This window comes from Chiloscyllium plagiosum, unplaced genomic scaffold (genome assembly GCF_037043375.1).
Source record: "Chiloscyllium plagiosum isolate Xiang-an unplaced genomic scaffold, Cpla_swu_hap1 HiC_scaffold_33, whole genome shotgun sequence".
Classification (NCBI taxonomy): domain Eukaryota; kingdom Metazoa; phylum Chordata; class Chondrichthyes; order Orectolobiformes; family Hemiscylliidae; genus Chiloscyllium; species Chiloscyllium plagiosum.
This window is the reverse complement of record NW_028270171.1, coordinates 63272395-63289377: the sequence shown is the minus strand read 5'-3', so window position 1 is coordinate 63289377 and position 16983 is coordinate 63272395. Positions and strand designations below refer to the sequence as shown.

At 46.9% G+C, this 16983-nt stretch overlaps 1 long non-coding RNA gene across 1 annotated transcript in view; it reads right to left on the bottom strand.

Moving 5' to 3' along the window:
- Window positions 1-5329: 5329 nt before the first annotated feature.
- The window catches only part of LOC148141511 (uncharacterized), a 248886-nt gene continuing 237232 nt past the window's right edge, over window positions 5330-16983 (bottom strand). The window contains exon 3 of the long non-coding RNA XR_015752546.1: window positions 5330-5423. This is a non-coding gene — a long non-coding RNA (uncharacterized LOC148141511). The remainder of the gene's footprint in view (window positions 5424-16983) is intronic.

Sequence of the window (16983 nt, the reverse complement as noted above, 5' to 3'; positions counted from 1 at the left end):
TCTAGGAATCACACATACAGCAGGAAAATCTCAAGAAGACCTCAGCAAATATCCCCCTCTCCATTCCCAGCCCTGTGTGTGTGTGTGAGTGTCTCAGGAAGCCTATCTACAGTCAGGCTCTGAGACGCTAGTGTGGGAGTAATCTATAATATTTTCAAACTGCACTGACACAACTAATAAGGCTTCAATAAAAAAGTGAGTTGTAGCGACTGGGAAAGGTGACACTTTGTTGCCCCAGAATTAACATCTCAGTGGGCAGCAAGATTCCACAAGGCTCCTGTCCTAGGAATTAACATGTCAATCAGACAGAGCCCTCCCCAGGCAGCAGACTAACAGACGATGCAACGTTTCAGAGAGGGCAGGGGTGGGCTCCACTAACCCCTCACCCAGAATAAATGTGCGCAGGGAATTGATCAGATTCATTCTCCAACCCTGTTCTCTCTCTGTATGGAGAGTGAGCAGCCCTCCCTGTCTGGTTGTGACTGTGTGTGTGTGTGTGTGTGTGTGTGTGTGTGTGTGTGTGTGTGTGTGTGTGTGTGTGTGTGTGTGTGTGTGTGTGTGTGTGTGTGTGTGTGTGTGTGTGTGTGTGTGTGTGTGTGTGTGTGTGTGTGTGTGTGTTTAATAATGTTTCCAGCCTCTAGTTAATTGTTTCCATATGATTTGTTTGTATTTTGATGTTATGAAATACATTGGGGATGGGGGACGGGAGTGGTGGGATTGTGTTAAAGCTGGGATCTTGCTGTGTAATTTTGCATCACACTGCTCTCGCTCCCCCGGCCCCCCACCAACTCATCACTTCTTTCTTTTCTCCCAAGGAACTTTTGTTGGGAAAGCAGGAAAGTGAAGATCCAAAATGCATGGGGAACAGGAAAGCCTTGGACAAGAACAACCTCCAGATGGTGGTGAGCGCAGGCCTGAGGCCTGTTGTCTAGGCTGCAGCCCGTGGGTCCCAGGTGAGTGGGGGTCTGTGTCTTCCCCGAGGTTTCATATCCTCTGGGGTGGGGGGGGGAGCCTGGTTTGTCGGGGCCTCTGGTTAACTGGGACCTGTCAGATCACGGGTTTGAAGCCTGGGGTTAAAGTAACCGGGGCATTGGTGACACAAACACGTGAACCCTCCCAGGATCTGGGAGACGGGACTTCCTCGAGAGGGAACTCTAACCCAAAATATCTGACCCTCTGGAAAGAATTGTCACACTCTCAGATGAAAGTGGGTCACAGAGAGGGCAGGATGACCGAATTGGACACGGAGAGAAAGAGAGTGAGAGAAAGAAATGGAAAATGGTGAGAGCAAGAGAAACAGGAGAGAGAGAGAGAGAGAGAGAGAGAGAGGTGCAGTGTAAGTTTGTGAAATAGCTGCAATATTTGATTCTGAGGCGACAGAAAATAATTAAACTAGAAATAAAAACGATCAGATTATCGAGCTTCTGCAGCACTGTCACTTGTGGGATCTTGCTGTGCGTCAATTGCCCTAATGCCATCGTTGCAGGCAGTGAGTGGTTTTAATCAGCTAACCCGTCATTTCAAAAACTTTTCAACATGAAACTCAACTCACCACCCGACGTGTTTGTTTTTGGATATTGCTGAGAAATTGTCAGTCTCACTGAGAGGGGAAAAGCTGGGATCTTGCTGTGCTATCTCCCTGTGAAAGATTTTCTTGCTCAGCCTTCCCATTAATGCTGCCTCTTTCCTCCCAAAGGGATCTGCCTGGCCACGTGAGGATTTGAAAAGTGTGTGTTTGGGAGCAGGAAACCTTCAAACAAGAGCTTCCTCCAGAGGGGGAACACAATCCTGAGGCCTGTTTTGACAGGCTACAGCCTGTTGGGTCCAGGTGAGTTTTGTCTGCGTATTACCCCGAGGTTTAATCTCCTTTCTCTGGGGAGGGTTTTCCCGGGACCTCTGGTTATCCAGATCCTGTCAGATTGCGGCCTTGTCGTTTTTGAACAGGTTTGAAGCCTGTGGCTAAGGTAACTGGGGCCTTGGGATTTGATACAAATACGTCAACCCTGAACCAGCATCACCCACACGATGTGTGTGGTGTTAGATTGCTACTTCTGGGATCTTGCTGTGCGTACGTGTTTATTAATGTTTCTAGCCTCTGGTCAACTACTCTGCGGTGATGTCTGTGTATTTCAATGTCGCTGTGATGGTCAGCAATTCATTCATTCATTCTGCAATAATGACACTGACCCAGGGTCACGTGGGAGATTGGGGAAGGCAGAGAGAGCTGTGGGATCGTGCTGTGCTTTTGGAGCCACTGTTGTATTTTATTTCAAATTGATTTGTTTTTATGTTTCAGTGTGTTTCCCCACGCCCCCCCCCCCCCAACCCTGGGGGTGTGGAGGAGATTGGAACCAAGATCTGAAGCTCGGGACGATCCAGAGACAGAGAGAATTAAATCACTTCTGCTGCGAGGAATCATCAGACACACAGAGAGAGAATAATCAGAATAATCAGAAACTGTCCGGTTTCCTAGACACACACACACACCACACACACACACCACACACACACACCACACACACACACCACACACACACACCACACACACACCACACACACACCCACACACACACACACACACACACACTAAAGAATGGTGGGGTTCAGGCTGTCTCTGGGACTTTTACCACAAGGGGGTGTTTTCTGGTCTGGACTGGGGGAGACAAAGGGGTGGGGGGAAAGATGGAGGAGGAGCTGCTGCACAGTCTGATCCCACAGATGTCACTGCCTCCCTCTCTCACTCCAGCTCCATGGACAGAGAGAGGGGTGGAGGGAGAATGGGGATATGAAGGGGGCGGGAGTGAGAGTGAGAGACAGACAGTGAGAGAGCGCTGACGGTCAAAGTGGAAGGTTCATTGGTTTAAAATGGATTTGAGGGTTGGGGTTCAAGGACACAAACTGGTTACACCCCCAGGGTCTGGGGGGAAGGACTGCCGGAGGAGGGAATGAATACCTTATCATGAGAAAGTAACTCCAAAGTCCCTTTCTAATGTCAGAGTCACGTGCATAGGCCAGGGGGATAAAATGTGAGAAATCTGAGAGACAGGGAGAAAGATCTTCGAGATGGAGACAGCGAGAGAGGGGAACACAGAGGGAGACAGGGGAGGAACAGAGACATCTCGGAGATGGAGAGAGTAAGGTGGGGGGGAAACAGAAAGAGGGAGAGAGAGAGAGATCTCAGATGGAGAGAGCGCAAGACGGAGATCAGAGAGTGCAGGGCACAGAGAAGGAAGGGGGAAAATGTTTGGAATTTGTACAACAGGAGGATTGCTCCCTCTTGTCCGGGAGACAGAATCAAACCCTTAACCAGCATCAGGGACACACACCATCTGCCTGTGGTTTACACTCCTGCTCGTGAGATCTTGCTGTGTGTGTTTCAAGCAAGCATCTGGTTAAAAGCTCAATGGTGATCTTTATGTTGCGATGATGGAGATGACGGTGTTGGACTGGGACAACACTTGGTTATAGTGTAACAGGATTCTTCAAAAGCTAGTGTTGTGTGATGTTTAACGTTATATTTCGAGAGAGAGAGAATGCTTGTGTGTGTGTGAGAGAGAGAGAGAAAGAGAGAGAGAGAATGCGTGCGTGTGTGAGAGAGATATAAAATGCTGCATTAAAAGAGAGGTTTTTTAATCTGTGAATGCGTGGGGGGGAGAATGCGTGGTGGGGCAGAATGCGTGGGGGGTAGAATGCGTGGGGGGGAGAATGCGTGGGGGGGAGAATGCGTGGGGGGGAGAATGCATAGGGGGGAGAATGCATAGGGGGGAGAATGCGTAGGGGGGAGAATGCCTGGGGGGGAAATGCGTGGGGGGGAGAATGCGTGGGGGGGAGAATGCGTGGGGGGGAGAATGCGTGGGGGGGAGAATGCGTGGGGGGGAGAATGCGTGGGGGGGAGAATGCGTGGGAGGGAGAGAGACAGAGAGAGAGACAGAGAGAGACACAGAGAGAGAAAAGACAGAGAGAGAGAGAGAAAAGACAGAGAGAGAGAAAAGACAGAGGGAGAGAGAGAAAAGACAGAGAGAGAGAGAGAAAAGACAGAGGGAGAGAGAGAAAAGACAGAGAGAGAGAGGGAAAAGACAGAGAGAAAAGACAGAGAGAGAAAAGACAGAGAGAGAAAAGACAGAGAGAGAAAAGACAGAGAGAGAAAAGACAGAGAGAGAAAAGACAGAGAGAGAAAAGACAGAGAGAGAAAAGACAGAAAGAGAGAGAAAAGGAGAGAAAAGAGAGAGAGAAAAGAGGACAACCGGAGAGAGGGAGAGAGAAAAAGAGGACAAAGAGAGAGAGAAAGAGGACAGAGAGAGAGAATAAATGGAAGAAAGTGAGTTAGAAGGAGAGAACACAAGACAGAAAGGAAGGTGGATGGAGAGAACAGAGACAGAGAGGGAAGAGGGAAAGTGAGGTCAAGAGAAAAGTGAGGCAAGGGGAGACATGGAGAGGGTAAGGAGCCCCATACTCACCATCCCCCCAGCTGCTCTCGGCTCCATCTCCCCAAGGTCTCTCTCTGTGTCCCATCAGGGTCTGAGGCTGCTTCAAGGGTCAACTCTGGGTTTGAGATTCAAATACAACTCACATATTCTCTCTCTCTCTCTCTCTCTCTCTCTCTCTCTCTCTCTCTCTCTCTCTCTCTCTCTCTCTCTCTCTCTCTCTCTCTCTCTCTCTCTCTCTCTCTCACACTGAGAGACATAGAGACACTAACTCCCCAATACTCACCCCTAGGCACACCACATGTCAAAAGGAATGATGGCTTCCTGAGCCTGGTTTAAATAGCCCCAGGTCTGTCACTCAACCCCATCTCCTCCCAAATCCCCGTTCATCCAGTCAGCTCCCAGCTCCATTACCTGGAACCCAACTCCCCCAGGTATGGAACACACCAACTACCATCTTTGTGAGATTGCAGGGGGGTCTGGGAGGAAACAGCAGGTCAATGGCTTAGACCAGAGCTGACCCAGACTTTCCTGTATCTGTTCCCCCCTCAAACCAGCCACTCAGCCCACCCTGGGAATACATACACAGACACAGACACAAAGCTGCAGTTTCAAATCCTAAACAACCCCAGACACACACAACACAAAACCACACATGTTTCCCCAACAAACTGACACAAGATGTTTGTACAAGTTAACACACATTCTTTGAACAAATTCATCCAACATTTTTGCCTGGCTGAGCACAGGCTAAATGCACAAATTAAGACAAGAGCTTTGTGCAGATTGATACAACAGTTTAGCCCAAATTAACACAAGTTTATTCCACATGTTTACACAAGGTGTTTGCACAGACTGATGCAAACACAATGAACCAGTGAGCCTCTGGGAACTTGCTGAGTTTGAGTTTGATCCGAATGAGAATACATCTTCTCCGGATGAACACAGTCCCTTTCCTTTTCTGGGGTAAAGCTTCGGTCCTGTCACATTTGGATGCTCCTGAAAAAAAAAATGCTGCCTTACATTAATGTCCAGTTGAAGATATCCTCTTTTTAATATGTAATACTCTCCAAAAGCAGTTTGGTTTAGATGGCTACATAATACCTCTTTTCTCCTTGTCATTACAGCGGGCTTTACCAAGATGTAAAATGTTGGGAACTTTATACTGCTTCCTGTCTTCAGTGCATACATTTAATGGAATTTTATTCTGATCTCTGTCCAGAATCTGCCAGACTGCTCCATGGGAAGTTTACAATAGTCTGCCCTCTAGTGGGGTCATAGCACATTGCTGTGAGTCTGTCTGACCGCCCCATGGGAAGTTTACAATAGTCTGCCCTCTAGTGGGCTCAGAACACATTGCAGTGTGTCTATCTGACTGCTCCATGGGAAGTTTACAATAGTCTGCCCTCTAGTGGGGTCATAGCACATTGCTGTGAGTCTGTCTGACCGCCCCATGGGAAGTTTACAATAGTCTGCCCTCTAGTGGGCTCAGAACACATTGCAGTGTGTCTGTCTGACTGTTCCATGGGGAGTTTACAATAGTCTGCCCTCTAGTGGGGTCATAGCACATTGCTGTGAGTCTGTCTAACTGCTCCATGGGAAGTTTATAATAGTCTGCCCTCTAGTGGGGTCAGAGCATATTGCTGTGGGTCTGTCTGACTGCTCCATGGGAAGTTTACAATAGTCTGCCTCTAGTGGGTTTAGAGCATACTTCAGAATCTTCACTGAAATTCCAGTGAAATTTAAAAAAAAGATTCCTTTCTGCTGTTCATTCAATGATTCCTAAACTCCAGTCCCTGTTCCCAGTCCAAACAAATCCAAAACAACACTGAAGGGAAACAGGGATGGACATATACACTCCAGATTATTCTATCTTTCTAACTTTGTACAAAATTTTATTTGATTTGGTTGAACAGTAAAAACATGTCATATCTTTGATTAATCACTTCTTCATGAGATTGAGGAAGGGTTTAAGTGAAATGTAACTACTCTCTCTGACACACAAGGCAAATGTGCTGTTGTTGATGCTATGAGGGCCCATCGAATTGAGCAAAAGGTATCAAGGAGGCAGATGTTTTAATGCAGAGAGTTGTTATGGTCTGGGATATAATTCATATCAATTCCAATCCACAACAATATTTATGAAAAAACATGAACATCTCCAAAACAAAACAGGATTTCAGTATAAACATGAGCACTTCCCATCCACAACAATATTTGTATTTAATAACAAACAGTTCCCAAACAAAAAAGATTTCTAAATAAACTGAGATAGTTGGATACACAGTAATATTTACATGTAAACAGATCGGCTGCAATGCAAAACAATATTTATGCATAGACAAATAGCTCTATACAACAATGTATATGGTGTATTGTATGTACTGAATAATACAAAACCTGAAATAGCTCAGTCACTGAATTGTTGATTTGCAGCGTTACCCTCCCCTTCCCTGAGGACCAGGACTTGGGGCTGAGACTGTCTTTCTCCAGCTCAGCTTCTCCAACACAAAGACACACAACAACATTGGTCACTCTGCGGCCCGGCACACTTTAATGAACATTTTTATTGTTTACAAATGGAAGTGATGGATACAGTCAGTGGGATGGTGCCTTTTCTCACTGGCCCCTAAGTTGTGAGAAACATTGAAATGTTTCCCTGTAACCCCGCTGTGGGATAAGGATGGACAAACCAGCACTACCCTCAGTCTGTTACCATAGCGACAGGCTGCTCCATCGCTGAAACATTGAACTGAAATGGGAAAATCCCGGATGGATTGATTAATGAGGGAATTTGATGGATGGATGGATTTGGGTGAACGGATATTTCAGCACATTCTTCAGCTGCTGCCTGAACTTAGTCTGGGTTACGGCATAAATCGCGGTGTTTGGGCAGCAACTGAGGAGCTGCAGCATGAAGCCAATTCCCGCACAAAGGGATGGAGAGACACAGGGGTATTCACTTTATACCACATCCGTCTCCATATAGAATACAGCATTAACATTGACCATAACAGGATGAATTTGGCCGAGATCACAAACAGTAAAATGATGGATTTTTTTCGGTTTCTCATTTCTGTGTCAGACTGAGCGTCCCCATTGGTGTGAGCGCGGAGTCTCCTGCGGGCTCTGCTGGTCACTAAAATGTGCCTGACGGTGAGAACATTGAGCAGCAGAATCAGGAGAAATGGGACACACGGAGTTAGAATGTGGTGGAGGAACTCGATTGTGACCCAGACAATGGAGGATAGAACAGCGATTGTTACATCACAAAACCAGGGGGCGTTCCGCAGCCAATACCGAGCCGTGAGCATAAAATACCAGGAAATGTCCTTTAAACAGTTCAGCACAGTCACTGCTCCCAGAACCACAGCCGCCGTCTTCTCGCTGCAATATTTACTTTTCAGCTTCTGGCAACAAATGGCCACAAACCGATCAAAGGTGAAAGTGACGGTGAACCAGACAGAGCAGTCAGTGGCTGCATAAAGCAGGACGGCGTGGATATTACACACGGGGATGGAGTCCATCAGGAAATAAAACTGTTCCCGATAAACAATGGGAATGTGTCTCAGGATCAGGTCGAGGATAATAACCAGGAGATCCGCCGCTGCCATGGCCCCCAGGTAACGTCTGACACATGGAGACAATCCACAGTTTTTATAAAGCAGGACGTAGATGGTCACTACGTTAACTGTGAGGAAGGAAAACAAACCCATTATCCATCAGCCTGGAGGGAAAGGGACCCGTTTGATCGGGGACCCAGTGAGATTTTCAAATGTGTCCCTGTATTCAGGGATTTATTAAAATAATTGGAGCTTGAATAATAAATGGGAAGGTCGGAATTACTGACAAAAATGTGACATAAATCACAAGAAACCCTCCCTCCCCAAACACACAGAGACACATCCATAAGGACAGATGGTTTCTAGAACATTCCCACACACTCGATCACTCGAGACCAGACACAGGTCACTCCTTCCCAATTTCTAATATGGAGGGTATCCAGAAGGATTCTCTCCCAGTTTCCTGAAGACAAACAGAGTTTGGGAATTCCTGTATTTTGGTCTAAGTTGTGGTCGATCCTGTGTCGTGAAGAAATGTAAACACAGGGAAAACGTATTCACCCCTTTAACTGCCTGAGGGACCTTCGGAACAGTGTCTCCTTCTCCCTGGAACGGGATCTCTTCCCTCGGGATCTTATCATTTGTTCAATTCACTGACGTCCGGCCGTTCACAAACAATGTCAGGGACAGAACGTTCCGGGGAATGTCAGTTATAGAATGTCAGGGACAGAACGTTCCGGGGAATGTCAGTTATAGAATGTCAGGGACAGAACGTTCCGGGGAATGTCAGTTATAGAATGTCAGGGACAGAACGTTCCGGGGAATGTCAGTTATAGAATGTCAGGGACAGAACGTTCCGGGGAATGTCAGTTATAGAATGTCAGGGACAGAACATTCTGGGGAATGACAGTTATAGAATGTCAGGGACAGAACGTTCCGGGGAATGTCAGTTATAGAATGTCAGGGACAGAACGTTCCGGGGAATGTCAGTTATAGAATGTCAGGGACAGAACATTCCGGGAAATGACAGTTATAGAATGTCAGGGACAGAACGTTCCGGGGAATGTCAGTTATAGAATGTCAGGGACAGAACATTCCGGGGAATGACAGTTATAGAATGTCAGGGACAGAACGTTCCGGGGAATGTCAGTTATAGAATGTCAGGGACAGAACGTTCCGGGGAATGTCAGTTATAGAATGTCAGGGACAGAACATTCCGGGGAATGTCAGTTATAGAATGTCAGGGACAGAACGTTCCGGGGAATGTCAGTTATAGAATGTCGGGGCACAGAACGTTCCGGGGAATGTCGGTTATAGAATGTCGGGGGACAGAACGTTCCGGGGAATGTCAGTTATAGAATGTCGGGGACAGAACGTTCCGGGGAACCCCTTGACCTGTCCATGACCTTTCCCCCTACCCACCCCACCAACATGATGTTCTGTACCTGGACACACTGTAACATTAATGTGGTGAGAGACGGAGGGTCCAGTCACAGGAATGGGAACTAAAGGCATTGCCAGATCAGCTGAAATGGTTAGATATACCACATTCTCAATCCACCGCACAAAACCAGCCCAGACACCATACACCCAGAGGGGATATCTGTTCACCGTGGAACACTGTGCAGACCAGGCCAGTGTCCTGCTCAGTACAACCCAGCAATCTGTCCAGAGTGGAGCACTGCACAGATCAGATCAGGGCATTGACCTATAATCCCAGACCACTTATCTGTCCAACACGGGGAGCTGTGCAGACCACAGCAGTGCATTGATCTATAACCCCGGAGTAGATATCTGTCCAGCAGCGAGAGAAGTGCAGACCACAGCAGTGCATTGATCTATAAGCCCAGATTAGATATCTGTCCAACACGCGGAGCTGTGCAAACCACAGCAGTGCATTCATCTATAACCCCGTAGTAGATATCTGTCCAACACGGGGAGTTGTGCAGACCACAGCAGTGCATTGATCTATAACCCCGGAGTAGATATCTGTCCAGCAGCGGGAGAAGTGCAGACCACAGCAGGGCATTATCTATAAACCTCAACCAGAATGACTGACCAGCACAGTGACCTGTGCAGTGGTCACCCGTGAATTAATCTGTAAACCAGGAGCAGTTACCCTCCCAACATGTAGGACTGTGTACCCCACCCCAGTGCACTATCTGTAAACTAGGAGCAGTTACCCTCCCAGCATGTAGGACTGTGTACATCACCCCAGTGCATTGATCTGTAACACTGTGATAGATCACTGCCCAGCGTGGGGAAACTTGCAGCCCGGGCTGGAAGTGACAGGATGTGCAGCTCATGTCCATTTACAACTCCATATCTCCATTGTGCCCTGACAAGGGGGTGCTGTGACTGTGAACATCACTGCCACAGAGATACAGAGATGGAGGGGGAATCAGTTTAAACAGTAACAAATGAGAGGTATATGGGAAATAGACAGAGAGGGGGACACTGAGAGACAGTGTTATGAAAGGATGTGTTCCCAGGTTTTAGAATGCAGAAATGAAAACATTTTAACAGCATCCTGTAACATAAGTGTTTCCAGGAATTGTGGGTGAACATGATATTGGTGGGAGTTCGGATGGTGCAGAGTTTTGGATGAGTATTTGTTCTGCAGCTTTGTATCTGGGTGTAGGGTCAACAGAGTCTTTGACTCATTGGGCTAAATCTAACAATAATTTGTCTCAGTGCCATTTCCATTGACTGTGACGGAGGGATCATCTACACTAGGCCGAGCTAGTTTCCTGGTGCTATCTTATCGAACTCACCTCATTAACCACCCACCCCATGGTGTCCCTCTAATTCAATACCAGCCCGATTCTCCCACCCAATATGGCTGGAGGTACTCACCATCGCCCGGGTGTCCCTTGATATTCCATGATCCATAACACTGGCGCCATCTTTAAAAGGCCACTGAGCACACAGTTGAGCTTTCTCCGTTTGGAGCTGCCCTGCACAGTTTACCCCGAGCCTGGCAGATAAGGGGTAATTACACCACGGTTTGTCAACAGGAGCACGGTGGGCCAGGTGGATGGGCTAGTACAGAGGGGGACCATTCTCTTCCCAGAGTGGGCCACACGACCAGACCCACCGAGCATGGTCTGACCTCCCCACCCAGCTCAGTGCAGTATCTGCGGTCTGAAGAAATGTCCAGCAATACAGGACAAGCATCAATAGCCTTCCCCGCTCTGTCAGGATAAGGGTCACCGTATTCACTCTGCTCCCTCACACTCACTGTGTATCTGTTATAGCACCGACCCCCGAACAAGGCTCATGGTCCATCACTCTCACTGCCGCATGCTGCACCTTCTCGCTCTCTCTCTGTCTCTGTCTGTCTCTTTCTCTCTTTCTCTCTCTCTCTCTCTCCCTCCACTTTACCCCCCCCCCCCCACCCCCACCACCACATTAATAACACTGCATGGATACAACAAAGTGGACTGACTCCCTCCAGACACCTCACCATGACCATGTCCCCCACCTACACCAGCACTAACAGCAGGGCCACCCACTCCCACCCTCCCTCTCTCCCTCTCTTTCTCGCATCCCAGGAGAAACAGCCTGGAATAGGACAGGAAGGGCCTATCCGGGTGGTGGAATGCCCGATATCCGTTCCCTCACCCCCCTCCCCCTGCCATGTGGGGAGGACCATGGTATGAGCTGGAGAGGAGAGGGACACCTCGTGTGGAGATTCTGAAACATCCAGGTCCCACCGACCGAGTAAGGAGCTATGTTCAGTGAAGGGCAATTCTCACTTTAAACCCACTGGCAGCTCCGTTTCCCCCCGACACAACCTAGAAGCCGTGGCTCTGATGCCATCTCCCTTTTGTGTTGAGCTGGTACAAATGGAATCCCCACGGTCTCGGTGGGCAGGAGGGTGGGCTCACAACACATCGTCACCACCACCTCCCAGGAGGTGTAGGAGGGAGTCAGCTGTAAACAGCTCAGATACTGAAACTAATCTGTGATAGTTACTGCTCTCCCCACTTCTCCTGACATCTTCAACAATCTGTGCTCATATATACCCAGGACTCTCTGTTCCCACACCCCCTTTATAATGGCACAGCCTGTTTTAAACTGTCTTTCATTGTACTTCCTACCAAAGTGTATCATCTCACACTGCTCTGCACTGATCCCCATCTGCCTTACACCTGAACACTACACCAACGTGTCACTGTCCTGTTAGAGTTCCACACTGTCCTCCATAGACTTCAGAGTTCTTCCAGGTTCGGTGCCATCTACAAACACTGAGATTGTTATAGCGTCACAGTCCCCACGAAACAACTGAAATCCAGGCCCACACACACGAGTGTGAGCAAGTGAAATACTGATATATTCCTATGGACAAAGTTGAATAATGACATGCTGTCAATGGAGCAACAGAAGTCCTGACACACACCAGAGGGAGCAAATGAAATATTGACAAACCACAGAGCAAGAGAAATCCGGAAAGGTCCCACTTATCTATATTCACCAGGGTATAATGTGATGAAGTTGAAAGTGTGTACTGTACATTTAAGCGAGGGTGAATGCAGTTCTGAACTGAGAGCTTGCAAGCACCTGTGGTATGAGAGGATGGCAGACCCAGAAACAGTATATTACTGTAGAGCTGGAGTCGGGAAATAAGCAGTTAAGAGAAAGGGAGTCCCAGAGTTGTGAATAGTTGATGTAAAATGTTCACTTTCAGAGTTAAAAAATAAATTGATGTTTTTATTTAAACAGTGGGATTTGGTAGATCTGTCACTCATATTTTAACAGTTTACGAGGCGAATTGAGCATTTCTTTATGTTTCATTTAAGTTACCAGATGAGCTTCACGCCGTGGCCTAACCATTCCCGTGTGTGTATCTGTGTGTCTCTGTGTGGGGCAGGTCTGGCAGTCTCTGTGGTGCTTAAAGTGATGCAATGCCACCCTCTGCTGGCCTCCCCACGCCACTGCACAGACATTGGCAGAGGGTGAAAACCAACAGGGATTCATTCAGAGAGGGGGAGGGCGAGGGCAGCTGCTCACAGCACCATCCAAACTGATGTCTTATCCATGGACTGATCTAAATGTCTTTTAAACGTTGTAACTGTCCCTGCTTTCACCACTTCCTCTGGAAGTTCATTCCACACACAAGCCAGATTCTACCTCAAATAATTACCTCTCATGACTTACGTAAATCTTTTTCCTCGCACCTTAAAATATCCCTCAGTTTTGAATCCCCAACTCTAGGGAAAATACATCAGCCCTTCAGCTTATCTGTGCCCTTCATTATTTTATAAATCTCTGTAAAGTTACCCCTTCATCTCATCCTCTCCAGTGAAAAATGTCCCAGCATACCAAGCCTCTCCTTATAGCTCACTCCCTCCATTCCTAGCAACATCCAGGTTAATCTGTTCTCAACCCTCTCCAGCTTAATTATATCAAGGTCAATAATATCAAAGTGAATAGTCAAGGTGTTTTCGAAGGGTAGGGGAGACCAAAACTAGAGGACATAGGTTTAAGGTGAGAGGGGAAACATTTAAAAGTGACCTAAGGGGCAGCTTTTTCACCCAGAGGGTGGTGTGCCTATGGAATGAGCGGGCAGGATGACCAGACTGGACACAGTATTCCAGAAGAGGAATGAACTGTACAACCACAACATGACATCCCAATTCCGATAGTCAAAGGTCTGACCTATGAAGACAAGTGTATTAAACACCTTCTTAACCACACTATCTGTATGAGATGCAAATTTTAAAGAATTATACCTGACGGCCTAGGTTTCTGTACTACAGCACTGCCAAAGGCCCTATTTTTAATTGTATAGATTCTGCTCTTGTTTGATTTACCAAATCCAATACTTCGCATTAATCCAAACTAAACTCCATCTGCCACCCCTCAGTCCAGTGTGTGATATCATTGCCCCCTCACCCTCCCCCTTCAGTTTTAAAATGCCCATCCCCCTCTCCAGGAGGCCTGCACACTCCGGCCTTGATTTTCACAAAGACCCCGAGCTTGGGTTGCCTTGTGTGGATAGAGGGAGGTGGGACAGATTGAAGACACAGTCAGTCAGGAGGAGAGGCTGGACAGTAATAACCGGCCTGGTATCATTTCATTGTTTTAGGAAGAAGGCAGTCGCACGTTAGAGTTGGTTAAGAGTGATCGGTGTTTTGGGACCAGAAATTAAGCTCTTCCTTCGTCTCTGGTGTTCAGTAATAAATATCTATTTGAGATCCTTCATTGGGCAGAGTGTGTCTGCAAGATTTCTTTCCCTAATATTGCAGACTACAGATAATAGCGATTAAAGATGGTCATAGTTAATTTCGATGGCACAGCACGTACACTCAACCACCTACAGTTGAGACAAATATCTTGCATTTGATTAATAATACAGTGTTTTTTGTAATTCAGTAATGGTAACCTGATTATAATAAATCCACACCGAGCAGAAAGTGGGCTCTAAAATATGACTCAAAATCTGGGTATGGTAGTGTGCTGGGTAGTGTCCCTGCCTCTGAGCTAGATCTCTGGATTTGATTCCAATTCCTGAACTTGTGTGGTAGTGCTCCAAGCTCTGGACTAGAAGGTCTGGATTCAAGGCCTGCCTGTTGCAGAGGTATGTTACAGCATGTCAGAACGGGCTGATGAACAACCACACAGGATAATAATGTTACAGCTTTATGGGTATTGCTGAGTGAGTCTAGTGTCCCTACCTCCGGGCACAAACGTCTAGGTGTAAATCCCACAGAAGTGTCTCATAATACACCTGAACAAACTGATTAAAATGGATTTTGACTTGATGGAGAAGGAAGAGGTGTCAGTATTGCATTTCAGAATTTAGGCCCAGGATGACTGAAAGTCCAGCCATTCGTGTTGATTGGAGTCACATTTCGCAGCAGTAAAGGTTTATAAAATCAAAATGGCTATGGATAGGGTGAGTAGTCAGGGTTTTTCCCCAGGTTAGGGGCGTCCAATACGAGAGGGCATTGTTTGAAAGTGAGAGGGGAAAGGTTTTGATGAGGCCTAAAGGACACCTTTTCACACAGAGGGTGGTGTGCGTATGGAATGAGCTGCCAGAGGAAGTGGTGGAGGCTGGTGCAACTACAGCATGTAAAAGGAGCTTTTCCAGCTATTTCTGTATTTGTTTAAAAAAGCGTTCATTTTAACACAGGTATTCTGAATAAATTAAACATTTTATTTTTTTAATGACGCAGGGACATGTAAACATATTTCAAAATGACCGAGACCATTTTCTGCTAAGGGTATGGCTCTGTGTATGTATGACAGCAGCAATGGTGCACCTACATGGAACAGGGAATGTGATGTGGACATAGTTTGTACAATGTACAAGGAGACCTGACATGGTCTAGTTTGGGAGAGGATGGTATTACTGTGTGATTCAGCTCAGAGAGGGAGACAATGTAATCTGCCTGAGAAGGAACGGCCTCTTGCACTCTCACTCCTTCATTGTTCCTCATCACAGCAATGTGTGCGAGCTAAAAAAAAACTCTAAAGTCATCGTTACCATTCTTATTTTAATGGAATCCCTGCAGTGTGGAAACAGGCCTTTCGGGCCAACAAGTCCATATCCACCTTCCCAATCCATTTCCCTATATTTACCTCTGACGAATGTACGTAATCTAGATATCCCTGAACACTACAGATAATTTAGCATGACCAATCCATCGAACCTACACAGTTTGAGCTGTGATAGGAAACGGGATCACCCATTAGAAGCTCACACAGACAATGGGAGAATGTGCAAACTCCACATAGACAGTCACCCAAGGCTGGAATCAAACCCAATTCCCTGGTGCTGCGAGGCAGCAGTGCTAACCACCGTGCTACCCTTTGGGTGATCCCTAACCAGAATTCACTGGAATCTCCTCACTGTCTAAAGCAAAGGGAATTCAGCCAAATCCAACTCTCCCAGGATGTTGGTGAGGCCACTTTAAGAATACTGTGTACAACTCGGTTGTCTGCAGAAAAGATTTATACAGATGACCCAGGACTGGAGGTTTGAGCTTCGGGGAGAGGTTGATTAGGTTGAGGTATTTCCCCCTGGAGTGTAAGAGGCTGAGGGGTGACATTATAGAGGTGTATAAAATCATCAGGGGCATGGATATTCTGAATAGCCACGTTCTGATCCCAGTATAGGGGAGTCCAGAACAAGAGAGCATAGGATGAAGGCGAGAGGGCGAATGATTTAGAAAGGACCTGAAGATAAATGTTTCACACAGAGAGTGTTGTGTGTACAGAAATTGCTGTCAGAGGAAGTGGTCAAGTTGGGTACAACCACAGGAGGAATATTGGCCAAATGCTGGCAAATGGGACTAAATCAGATTTGATATCTGACCGGAGTGAACAGATGGACTAACGGGTCTGTTTCCGTTCTGCAGGGCTCTCTGCAGGATTCTATAAGAAGAATGACGAAAAATTCTTAAAGGACCTTTAAAGTGGGAAATCTCTTCACTAGAAGTTTTTATTGTGCCTTGATGTTCACATGGACTGAAAACTGCGTTAGTTAAATATTTGACAGGGAAGTGAGTCACGGATAATGGGATACAGTCAGGAAAGTGGGGCTGAGACCCCAACCTGATCAACCACAATCTTACTGCCTGGTGGAGATGGCTCAAAGTATCTAATGCCACACTCCTGCTCCTCAGTCCCATGTTTCTGTGTTCCATTCAGCCCCTCATACCTGCTAGACAGGAGCGGTTGGATGCTACTTACATCTATAACCTGATGCACAGAAACAGAGGAGACCATTCAGCCCTTCAAGACAGTCCCACAGGCTTTGAGGTGATTTGGGAAATGTAATTGGAAAACCCAGGCACGGGTATGAAAGAGGCCCCTCATCTCGCTTTACAAAATTTTCCCTCTCTGCAACTTGTGCTTTATTTGTTCGTCATGTTGTAGACCCAAATTCACTGAGAATACAGACAACTTACCTCACCCACAGATGACTCACAAAATCCTCTGGTCTCCCTGGCTGCAATATTCAGTAATTGCACATTCATGAAAATAAC